Source organism: Apteryx mantelli, chromosome 2, assembly GCF_036417845.1.
Source record: "Apteryx mantelli isolate bAptMan1 chromosome 2, bAptMan1.hap1, whole genome shotgun sequence".
Taxonomy (NCBI): Eukaryota; Metazoa; Chordata; class Aves; order Apterygiformes; family Apterygidae; genus Apteryx; species Apteryx mantelli.
In genome coordinates, this window is record NC_089979.1 from 79,361,899 (window position 1) to 79,375,259 (window position 13,361).

The window sequence follows — 13,361 nt, forward strand, 5'->3', positions numbered from 1 at the left end:
CACCCCCTTCCCATCACATCCCAGGCACAACCAATGCAGTTTGCATCTTCCAACTGCATAAAATATTTCCCCATGATTTTGCTCTGTTTCCAAGGGGGCAAACAGCTCAGTTCCTTATGCCATTTGAGCTAGTGGCCCAATTGGCTTTATTCAATGCTCTTCCTGGTGTTTTATTTCCCTCTTATAGGTAAAATAAAAGCTGCTTGCAATATCTTCTGTGTACCAACAACAGCAGTTCCCATCCAGGCAGGGAGGAGCCCCAGCAACATTGTCTCACCGGCTAGGAGAGGAAATGAAAAAGCTGCTATCAGAGCTCAGGTAGTCCAAAAGCAAAGCCACCAAAACAGGTGCGAGGAAGGAGTGCAGCAGAAACATCATTAAGTAGCTTCTGACACCCTTTGAGCTTGGAGCACACTGAGCAATGAAACAAGCTAAAGGCAGCTCGCTCCTGCACCAGCTGCCTACAGGCCACTGACATTGCTTTAATAGCAAAAGAGCAGCCGGCCAGGGGGATGTGTCAGCCACACCTCGGTTATAGAGGTCGTATAGAAACCCCTACGGCAGCTCCATGGCTCCTTGCTTCCTGCAGCCGGAGCAGCAGAAGAAAAGGCTTAGGCAGCTGGAGGATCTGGCCTCCCGCATTCAGGTGAAGTCAGCAGGGGAGCTGCTTTTGGAAGAATATAATGAATTAAACTGGAACAGGTCCAGGATTCAAGTTACACTAATTATGGATTTAAAATTAATGTAACACTAAACACCTGCTTCCTTCAATCCTGAGAAAGGTTCCTTAGAAGGGTGTTATGTCTAATTTGTGCTTTTACAACTGTGAGAGGAAGGTACTTTTACCACGTGAAATTAATTGCTTAGGAGCTCTCCCTGGGCCCTCACGTCGAGATCGGAACCTTTGAAAAAAGCTGAGGGAGTTAAAAGACAACAGCTGTAAAATGAAGCTGGTGGTGGAATAAAGACAGCACCTTACAGAATTAATTTTACTTTTCCTCATAATACATACATGGTTAGCTGAGTAGTTTTCTGACTGTTTAACCCTTCCTCTTCCATTACAGTTTATTTAACAACAACAAAAAAACTTTTTGTAGCTCAGCTATTCCTTTTCTATCCTGGATGACCTTTCTTTTTCATATTTAAACCAAAATTCTTCAGGCAGTCATTCACTTGCCTGTTGAAGGGAGGCACACCCACTCCTTTTGCACAACTTTTTGCATGTGCTGGCTGGATGGGCACACAAAAAGTGCTCACAGCCCACAGCTGGCGGAGCTCACCCAGTCTGTACCCATCTCACAGTCTGCAAGGGAGTCCTGCTCTCGCGTGGCCCCAGTGCAGCACCGCAGCATCTCTCCCGCTCTGGGTACCACTGGCAAGGCACGGCGGGGCTCAGCTAAGCAGCCCTCCTGGGCAGGAGGTCGGGGAGAAGGGAAGCTCCCAGGATTACCCTGCAGATGGAGGAAAATTGCTTAGGGGGGGACCACACGCTCCAGGAAGCCTTGAAGGCTGGCGACATGGCTCCCACCCATCAAGTGGCAAAGCACATGTGTCTGCTCCCTGATCACGCGTGCAGGTGCCTCTCCAGCCCATTGCATGGCAGGGAGCGGAGAAATAGCCATGCCTGCACTGAGACCTGTAAAGGCTGAGTGAACTGCACAAAGGTGTTAACAACTGTGAAATTAATTCTCTTCAGGACTGGCTTACAGCTAGTAAATATTACTTAGTGGCTCATCCAGAATAATTACCCTAGAATCGTTATTTTGGTATATGTGTAGTCGCTCTCAATCTTATTTTTTTGCAGAAGTTCATATTCATGCATTTTAGATTGCCTCCCCGGTGCTCCAACACATCCGCAGGAAGACTCATCTAAGTATTCCTCCTTTATGGGCAACTTGGAGCAGCTGCCATTTAATAAAGAAAAACAGCAACACACAAGAAACATTTTCCTTTTCTCTCTGCCAACTCAGCAGGCTCCTTAATCAGGTGGGAACAGGGATTAGCTGCCTCGTATTTTGAATTTGACAAATTTAGCTCTGAAAACAACACCACTGTTAATGTCTTAGAGGACCTGCTTTGGTCACTCCTTAGAACATGGAGACTTAACTGCAAGCATTTTCTTGCTCGACTAAAACAGATAATCAGCTAAAGCCTCCTCATTCTGAAAGTGGGTTTTCCCAAACCGAATAAAATCAGGTCAGTGTTTTCAACTTGGTACTAACTGTAAACATCCTTTGCTCCCCACTGCTGCCTCCTCAGTACACTGTGGCACCAGAAGCACGTCCTTGACTGAAATCGTTAAGCGGTCCCATAACTATTGCCATAGGAAAGTGGAGAATTGCTCCTTCCCTCCCCAGGTGCCAGGTAAACCCAGGTGGCTTGGTGAGGAGGCTGGGAACTGGTCAGCAGGTTTCATCAGAGGAAGTGGCAAATTGCTGAGCTGAGAGGGAAACAGCTCTGAATTGCTTAACTCTGGCAAACTAGTTAAAACACTTTTAATTTTTACACTTGTTGATGCTATTTCAGTGCCTCCGTCTGTAACATCTGGTTGCCTTAGATACATGAAGTAACTACGGCAACTAGATATTACAGGGAGAGGGATAAGAAATAGATCAACATTACTGAATTTGGCAGGCTCTAAAATAGCTTTTCTGTAAAGTAGAGGCAGGTGCAGAACATGCAACAGTCCTGTGTGGCAATGAATGGTAAAGGTAGCCATGCCGGAGGGTACTCCAGAAACAGGCTATGTAAGCCTCTGAATGCACCAACCTTCACATCTGTTTGCAGCAGGATTACTGGCCACAGCACATTAGCAATACCTGGGAGGCTCGAAGGGAGATGCTCAACATTTGTATCAAAGCCATTTTCACACTTGATAATGAAAAGAAAAGAAGAAGAAGAAGAAGAGGAAGGAGCTCCAGGTTTTCTGTCCTGTCTTTCTAACTAAAGAGATAGGAAAGGAAGAGAAAAAATTGTGGCAAACAATCATTGTGAACCTGAACACAGTCGCATCCTAAATACCCTTGCTTTAATAGCACAAATGACTCCGTGCCTTAATGACAATGTAATGCCACAAAATGGTTATAACAACATGACACACTATTGTTGTTTAGGGATTATTTTGATGCCTTTCAGAATAGTTATTTAACATATTAGAAGGTGAGCAGCTTTTAGGCTCTGTAGGGTTGATCGTCACACCCAGAGAAAGAGTAGTTAAAGTGCACTGAAACATCCCAGGGACCTCCTTGCTCTAGACAGCAGGAGGAGTGGCTGTTCACAGATTTGGCGGTAAACCATGCAATGCAGACAGCGAGCTCACCCTTTACCTCTAACTAGGAAAATGCTCTGATCCTCCTGCCACTTTTCAGTAACTTCCAGTTGTAAATGGAGTTGTGAAAAGATGACAGAAAAATGGAAACTTCAGTTCTTCACTGAAAAGCTTTCACTGTCTTCTTCCATCACTTGAATGCCTTACCTTTCCCTCCAAAATCTTCATCCACATGTCTTATTCCCCATGTTTCCCTCCCTGCTTTTGTCTGTGGTTTCTACATGCCATTTCTTTTCCCATTGTCCCTGTTTGCCCTTACAGCCTTTGTTCCTGAGACCTCTTCATCCAGGAGTCTCCCAAGAGTTGGCACTGCTGCTGCAGGCTCCTCCTCTGGTTTTCCCTCTCCCAGACCTTCTGCCAAAGCCCCAGTTCTGCCACTAAAGTTTGTTCCCCCCACACCCAACTTACAGCTCTTCTCATCTGATCAAGGCTGTCACACCAACCTGTTTTCTTCAGAGCTCCTGATGCAGTCCTTGCACTGTCACAGCCACCCACCTGCTGGTCTGCCACATGGGTACAAAGATCCCCATCCCTGTCCCCGTCCCTGTTCACCAGGGAGCCAGAGCTGCTGTGGGGAAAGCAGAAGGACAGGGATGCAAGCATTTGTCCTTCTTGGCAGTCAGGCAGGAAGGAAGAAGAAAAGGGTGGATCTGTGTTTGAATCCTCAGATAGGCCAACAAGAATTTCTCTCTCTCTCTGCTTCTCCAGTGTCCCTTGACTCTCATGTTTTCTCACCGCTTTCTCCAAACCATGGACTTGCTCTCCTCTTTTGCTCCGGCCTCTCCTTGAGTCCCACCAATTCTCACCAACCCTTTATTCCTTCAGCCTCAGCCCTAAACTGAACAGCTTCTTCCTCTGCTTTTCTTGTTGTCTTTTCTAAGGTTACAATTCCTGTCATTTAAATCTCTCTTCCAAAGACAGTTTATACATAAATCACAGGCTCAGTAAATGTGTCTTTCTCTCTTTGAGTGTGGTGTCACTTTTGGCTTTAAACTGGTCTGAAAGTACACTTCTGTCAAAAAGGCTGGTCCCACCATCTTCTCTGAGTCACAACTCTTCTGATTCAGCTGAACAGCCCTGCAAAAATCAAAAGATGCATTATTTGCTGGATCAGTGACTGCTGGAGGGGAGGGAAGGGTCTGTGACGAAGTGGGACCACCTTCATGGGTAGCAAACTGGCTTCAATGGCTTGTGAAATTGCACTGTCAAGAGTTCCCTCCTTTGTGTTAGGATTGCAGGTGTCCAGTATCAACAAAGCTGAGGCCCTTTGATCTCATGACTGACTCTGGAACAACTTCTGCTTGACCATCACTTAAATTGAGGTGGTCTTGTTTGGAGAAGAAAGTGAGCCAGTTGGCTGGAGTTGCGTTGTGGCTGGAAGAGACACTGGTTGTGGTGGCAGTGCCTCCTCAGGGAGGTCCTGCCTTTCCATCTCACACCACTGCTGTTTTGTTCCTCCATTCATCCCACCACATGCTGGGCTGCCCCTCCACTGTGCCAACCCAGCTGTTCGGGAGGTCGTGCTGGGAACCAGAGCAATGAGCCAACCTGGACCAATGTCAAATACAAAAACAAAAAGGTGGAACGGTGGGAGTTGATTTTAAAGCTGAAGCATTTCCTTAACCAAGACTGCAATGCAACACTGCAAACAGCTGAGGAAGACAATGCAATACAGTATGGGTGGGAACAAGCAACCATTCCTTGTGCCCGTATTGTCACCAGTGCTGCTGTTCCCATCAAGACATGACCTCACTGGGAAGTACCCAGGTGTCATTTGTTTTCTTACCCAGAGATATTTACTCCCCATATTTTTTTTCCCACTTGCAGGAAAACCTGTGTGAATAAATCCACATAAAAAATCAGATCCACTTGCTGTCTGAATAGCCATCACTGTCAGAAAGACCTAGGGATTATTCCTACACAAAAAAATTCTCTACATAGTTAGGAAAAATTCCCTATTTCTTACTTGACTCAAAACTACAGACATGGGGAAATACAAGAAAGACAGCACCACCACTCCGTATGATGCATTTCATTAAAAATATCTGTAAGATAATTTATCTGTAAGCTAGTGTTAAACTAGCTAACAGACACCAATTGTGCAAATGAAAGTCATAATTCATTAATACTGGAGACATTGTCTCCCCAACCACAAAGGATGCTGCCTTATTATATTGCTTACATAGTAAATCTTACTCTCTAAAATAGAAGGTCCCCACCTTTTCACCTCAACATGCTCCTTGTGCGAAGTCTGCATACAGTTCTGCTTTCCTTAGGATGTTTTCCTCATTAATCAGGCTATCTGGCAACATAAGGCCACATTTTTCCCAGTATTGTGCCCTCTTGGAATTCCTTGCTAATAGCTTCAGAGACATGAACCAGCTAGATGAACAGAAAATATGATAGCAAATGAAATTCAGTGTCAGTAAATGTAAAGCAATATGCACTGGAGGAGTAATGAAAGCATTTCAAGTACATTAAGAGCTCTAAATTAACTGTCTCAGTTTCAGAAAATGACCCAGTTGGCAATGCATAGTTAAATGAAAATTGTTGCTCAATGTGCAATTGAAAATGCTAAGAAGATATTAAGATGCTATATGAATGGGCTGCAAGATGAAAAAAGAGAAGATTTTAATACCATTCCAACTGACCAAGTGCTGGGCAGTCCCAGGTGTAATACTTTGTATTCATTGATCACCAGCTTTCAGAAAAGGTACCACAGGGGCTTGGAGAAATTTCATAAAACATAGCAAGGAAGCAACCTTTCCTACAAAGACAGCTTTGAAAGAGTGTGACTGTGTTCTTCCTTAGAAAGCAGAAGACTAGGAGAGGACCTGAGGACAAGTATGGGAAATGAGAAATGACGTGGAGAAGAGCAGGAGATTCTTTTTCCTACTTTGTAAAACCACTAGGGAATATTCAGCAAATAAAAAAGATGGGGAGTGCTCAACAGACAAAAGGAAACACTTTTTCACAGACCATGCAATGTAAATCCCTGGAGGTTGCTGTTGAGGCAGTCTAGGAAGTTACTGCCTGGCCACCCATTCCTCATCCTGCACCTGCAGCGCAATCCCTTGAAGGAACATGCGCTGGCTCCTTGGTTACCCCATGCCACTGGCTGACACCCGAGCTTAAAACCCCAATGCAAGTGGCCATGCAGCAACATGTGTGAAGTCTGGCAGCTAGAAGCTGGGGTACATGCTCCGCTCTACTGTGTTATGGGGTTGAAAGCCACCAACAGAGGAGTGATAACAAACATGTCATGGTAAAGAGCTGCAGCTGCTGGCTCAGTGAATATAGGTCAGAGCTGCAAAACCTTAATCTACAGAGGAAGTATGAATGCCAAAAACATAAACAGATTCAAGCATGATTGCAAGTTGTGTGGGTAACCAAAATCCTCAGAGTTCACCTAAACTAACTGAGAGAAAATATATCATTTTCATGGAGATGCAGATATTGCAATAAGATGGACTAAGCAGCAAGACCTTCTGAAAACACAATGGTCTTGTCAGATACTTTGGAAAGATTACAAACTTTTTCCCTCAACAGGCAATGTATGGCCAGGACCTTTCAACAGTGATGCAGCAAACACATCTTCACTGTCTTCTCTTTAGACCTACTGGGTGGGCAACATTTGAAATGACAGGGTGGGTAGAAGAATGAGGACATGCCACAGAGGAGCAAAGTAATTGTTTTGGGAGACACAATCCACCAGAATACTGGTGCATAACAGGATATGAAACAGAAAATAAAGGAGCAAACTTAAGCCAGGCAGATATGTCTCAGAAGCCATTTAGCAATTTTACCTGTGAAGCAGATCCCTTTTGACCACTCAAAACCATCTTTAGACCTTTCCTCCCTGTAAAACTGTTGGAAGTGATTCCCTTGCGATCACCAAATAGCTGTGTTAATGTTACAGCTACTGCAAAGGGCAGGAGAGGGCATGATTCCCACTGCCAACTGACAGTGTAACAGAGCTATAAGCAAAGGAATATTAGAACCCCTACAAGTTTTTGATGAAGGAGCAGCAATTTTAGCTGAGGAATCATTATGATTTTTTGCTTACAAAGGAAAATACAAACATCAATTCTATAAGACATTTACAAGAGCATTTTACTGGACATTTGTGCCAAAATTCACACATGATCCAGTCATATAACCAGTGCTGTTAGGTGTAGACCATCTAATAATTTCAATGGGAATGCCATATTTGGGCTGCTTGCAGAAGCAACATATGCAGTGAAAGATATGCAGCAGCATCCAGGAGCCCTGAGCAGCCCATAACATCTTTGGTACTGTTTCAACCTAAATATGGGATAAGCGACTTTGAGCAGACATATGTTTAGGGAGGGAAAAGAGAGCCTTCGAGACTCTGCTCTTTGCAGATGCATGTCTTTCTCACTGTTAATCCAAAAAGTGACATTGCTTATTTTTTTATATTGAAGCCAGTGGCTGGTTGTGTGTATATGCAGACTATGTAATGCATTTTAAGGTTTTATTCACTGTTTAGGGATTTAAAAGGCAATCTTAGCTAAGGCCTGTTCCCTCAGTGGCTTCTGTACAAAACCAACTCCTCTTTAATGGGTGTTTCTTAACTGTTCTGACACTTTCCCTTCATGGACAAGCTGTAGGCAGAAACCAGAGCTACCAGTTATAACCGGATCCAGCTGGTCTTGAGGCGGGATGGATGTGTAGCATTTCCATAAAAGGAAAGGGTTTTCATTGTGACCTTTGATTGGTCAAGAAGATTCTGGAAGAAGTAAGAAAGTACATAAAAATCCTTGTTCTTATTTCATAAGCAGAGACCGTGTTGGTGGGGCTTATTGTCACCATTGCTGTCATGTGCTCTCTCCTCTAGCTAGCTATAGTAAATAAACAACCTGAAGTAGAATCAATTGCTTTGACAGCCGTAATCATTTCATTTATATCTGTTGAGGTCTACAGCAAAAATTGAAATCCCTTTTGTGGCAAGAGCCATAAATCTTCTCAGCTGACATGAAAACCAGCATGGGAACAGACAGAAGAAGACCTAAGTCTATTCAAAACCTATCAAACAACTGACAAGACCATATCCTCCTGGGACGAAGGTTGAAGTCCTTTGTATGAGCTATCTCTCAAGGAGCAGGACGAAGTAAGGCTGTACCCTGGAGATGCGTGGGGGGGGGTTGTGTTTTTTTTTTTTTTTTTTTCCTCTTTGTGGGACCATACACAGTGGTTTGGATACTGTAGCCACCTTTGGTAACTCCCTGATGCTCAGGACTTTAAGCGCTGCTTTGCACTACGGGGGCAAAAGAGCAGCCTAGACTTTGTGTGATGGGACCTATTTTTTTTATAGGCCTGGCTACTGAGACTAGTTTGAACAAAGTATTCTGTGTATATATATATATATATATATATATATATATATATTTTACCTATTAGGCACCAGAAACAGAACTGAAAATGACTGCTAATCATCTCTTTTTATACCAGGAAGCATGGTGGTCTGTGGTGGTAACTCCATGGGCTCTGAACAAACCGCCTTGGAAATGAGAGGAAGAGAGCTGCTGTAGCTCAGAGTGCCCAGGCAGATGTGCCCCATCCTCCCCTGCCAGAGTGAGGAGCCCAAAACTCTGCAAAGGTGCCATTGGTTCAGTTAGCTGATATTGGTTAGTTTAAAGGTGGCTTGCTGTATACAAATGAAGAAGAAGGGATAATCTCCTCTGAAAACAAGTTGGGTGTCACGGGGTTGCACCTTTGCAAGTGCTGCCCAGCATGTTTGTGCCTCATGGGGGACACCCCTGGAGACCCACCTCCAGGCACAGCTGAGTTGCTGCAGCTGAGGGTGCGCTTCCACCCACCCAGTTGTTTCTCAGGGTTTGGCAGGCAGACTTCCTAAATGTTGGTCTACAGTCACATTGATCCTGAAGGCCATATCAAACAGGGGCCTGAACCACTGCCGAATGGTGCAACAGCTTCATGGGGAGCAGGGAAGCCCTGGTTGTCATCCCACCCTGCTCCCCACCTTCCTGAGCCAGATCGTGTCTCTCTTTCCGACTCTGAGGCATGCTGCTGCACAGGGGTTGACTGTCTAATTTGCTGTAGTCGAGTTACTTCCCTGTTTGCTTCTCCTTGCTCCTGATGACTTTAATTCTTTGCCTTTTATAGCTTCTGTTCCTCAGCTTTTCATTTCATCTGTCTTCAGGTACCTCATCTCTTCCTCTGCATCCTCTGAGGGGCCTGATGTCTCACCTTCTGCCTTGGTGTCTTCTCAGTATCTCCTGCTGTCTCCACCACAGCCCTCCATGGCTGTGGCCTGCCAGCCTCCTGTGAGAGACTGAACCCCTCAGGCCCTCTCTGCCTGTTTGTCCATTTGTTATACAGAAAGTAGTCCTTGCTTTAGAGAGGTATATACAGGTTAGATTCAATAAGCAAATACTATCTCAGTATCGTGGTTCTCAATACAGTAAATTTCAGGTATTCTCCTTCCTTTTCAAGAATTTTTTTTCCAGAATTTCCACTCTTGAAGGCAGTTCAGAAATGAGAAGGGTTCAAAGAGGGAATTTCAAATGGAGGCAACTCTTGCCCCAGTATGACAAGAGTCAGATAAGAAAGCTTTAATACTAGCACAAAACAGTCTTTGACTTCAAAGGCTTAATTTCCAGCTGGCACAAGAACGATATAACCAATCATTTCCTTTTCTGATTTTGTTTTCTGCTAATTGAATGTCTGTTCATGTAAAGTGTGTTTGTGAATGGCACACAGTGCTGGCTGCAGCCCAGCTTGCCAAGGTCCTGAATTTATCCATTTGATAAAATACATAATTACGCACATTGTGTGGGCGCAACCCAAGGTCCCACTGACTTTGGCAGCTGATAAGATCTCATTTTAAGACCATCAGCATCTGTTCATAAGTTATTATTCCTCCCACTCCAATTTTAGTTACGTTATTTATTGCAGCTGTTTATCCTTGTTGGCTAAGGATTTCAAAGTAGCCTCAGGGATTTAGATACATTTCCCATTATTTGTCTATATTCCTTCAATTTCTTTGAAGAATCTCTGTTGGCCTATTTATACATCTTTGTTGAGCTCTGTGACAGCAACTACTTTGGTCTTTAAAGTGGTACAAAATTTATACATTCCACTTAAGAGTTGGTGAATGGGTAAAATAAATTAAAAGATGTATTTGAAGAGGACAGGAATAATCTGTGTACCTAGTGGCCTAAAGACGAGAAAAGAGGTTTGAGGTAGTGACACACAGGATTATGTTGCCTTGGGAATGTTGTGGTGTTTCTGTCTTCAGATGGTTTTTAAGAGCAGGTTAGATGAATTATTATATAGTATTTTATATCTAGCTAGGCCTAGGCATAGCTACTTCTGCTTTCAGGTTGGCACTTCAGGACCCCTGTGACTCTGTGGCTGTGTAGTTTTGTACAGCTTGCAGAGAAACAATGTTGTTTGCTGGCAAAGTGGAGGTGAGCATTGCTAAAGACAAAACGGGGGATTATACAATTTAACACCAGAAGGGGCTGTTGTGGTTAGCTGGCTGGATGTTGCTTTGCTCTGTACAGAAAGAAAGGTCACTGTGTTCATCTGCTTACTGCAAATACATTAAAAATGTTATTCAAGACAAGGAAAAATTATACGCTTTGTGCGAACGGGAGTCTTTGGAGAAAGGGGTTTGTAACTAAAAATACGTCGTCGTCCCCCATCCTTTTATACCCATTCTGAAATAATATTGGTACAGAAGTTTCCTTATGGCTCCATCTAGTGGGTATGGGTCTCAGCTAAATCAGAATGCCTAGAAAAAAGCATGGGAGATATCAGATGGGCAGTGTGATAACATGCATTTGCTTAATAAATCATATAAAGCATGAGGTGTAGCGCAAAGTGAAGAAATATTTGTTGAGGTATGCATATCTAACACACAAGAACTGTGCTGAACTTCACAGATGCAGTATATATACATATATATCTGCATATATACATATATATAGACTTGTAGCCTGATGGTGGGCTGGACTGGCAGTTCTGGTGGCCACAGCAACTCCAGATTTAGGTCATTTTTACATAGCTGGGTAATTCCATGTTGAACTGAGTGAGGAGGCTGCAAAGACTACAATTCAATGAGCTGCCTACAAGGTACTGTCTTTTCTGCCCCTGAGCCTTAAGAGTCAGTGCAGGCACCTTAAAACACTACAAGGATGGCCAAGGCAGCAGGTATCACCACAGCAGTTCAGGAGGGATTACTTGGTTCATCCCAACTTTGAGGAGTTCTCTAAATACAGGTCACGGTCTAATCTCCCATGTATATGCATATACATGGATGTTAAAGACATTACATATACCTACCAATGGCAAAAAGTAATCTGCTTATTTCTATACAGCACTGTCATGTTCTTTGTTCTAATGCACAGTCAGAACTGCATAATCAATCATACGTGATATGGGCACTGCTCAGAATATTTAACATCCGCAAAGCCATTTTTCATGCATGCTGGCTGCGGGGAATACACACCACACTGGGACTTCTAAATTTCCATTTTGATCACATTGCTCAAACATGAGAATGAGTCATCCACCATACTGAAAACCATGACCTTTGTATTTACACCAAAAAAGGAATGATAAGCTTAAGAGAGGGAAAGAAAACTAGAAAAAAAAACAAAAACAAAACAGGAATGTCTTTACTGCTTGAAATGTAGTCAGCTGCTGTTATTCAGATGCAAGTTAGAGAAGTTGTTGCTGTGATTGGCAGAGTTTACTATACCAGCATGAACTCCAAGGGGCTCACGTCAGCAGCACTCGAGTCCCTGCAGCAGCCATATTTTGGCAATAATAAAGCAGGGCAAAGCTTTGCATGTCCATCCAGTAAAGGAACTGCATAAGAGTTTTATTTAGAAATACAATCCATCTTTAATTTAGGGCAATCCTGCCCTTCAGCCATCTCAAGTAAAAAATGCATGCTGTCAGGGAACAAAATGGTGGCATGGAGCAGGGCTTGCTACCCAAGTAACATCTCAGCAAAACATGGATGGTACAAAACCAATCAAGTCTTCAAGACTTTTAAAAATGGTTAATGGGACAGAATTTTTTTCTCATATTCAGTCTGCCCTTAAAGAATAACAAAAATGTTTAACTAATTTCTAGTATGTCTCATCAACAAAGCTCCAGCTGCAAAATTTACTACAGAATGAATAAAAGTATAAAGTTAGGTAGACCTGAATGGAACCTAATAAAGAACATGACTCTTAAAAGAATACACTTACAGTGCCTCAACATTTAAATATAGCACACCAACCTGACTGAAAAAAACTAAGTGTTGAAGTGGATTTATTTTTCTATATGCCTCTCCACATCTTACTTAGAGCATCCTTTCAGACAAAGGGAGCAAACCTGGCCAATGAGCATTCATGTAAATGAAGATGATGAGCTGAACAGGCTTCTAACGTATGACGTGTTGCCCATCCAGCAGACAAGTCAGATCCACAGGATAAGGATGAAAAGAACAGGGATAGCAGGAAGCATTTATGAACCTCCTGCTGAGAAGATCTGTAGAGGCAGTTGCATCCATCCCAATCTTTGTTATATTCAAAGGGTGTTCTCAGAAGGAAATTTAGACGTGCATCAGCGGGCGGCTGCATTTTTAAGTGGACACCCCTGTTAAAGAAAAATTTTCCATGTTATAGCATGAGCTCTACCATCTGCTGTATAGCTCATTTATCATCAGCTAAGCTTGCAAAAAAACTGATGAGGAACTGAAATGATGCAAAAAAACAAACGCCCTTGGGGAAATAGTGTTTTGGATTTCCCACAGGGAGCAAGAACTTTTGTGTTGTAGAAGCATCTGCAACACTAAAAGAGAGAAATAATTGTTAGAACTGATCAAAACCATAGAGAGTAAGAAAGGTGCTTCAAAAAGGCTAAGTAATTGAGATCTGTAATGGCAAGACTGCATGCTGAAAAACACCTTCTAAGTCCTCATTTAAGATGCTTCAGATAACTGAGACTTATTTTTAATGTCCTGACATTCAAATCCAGTGAAGATCAATAG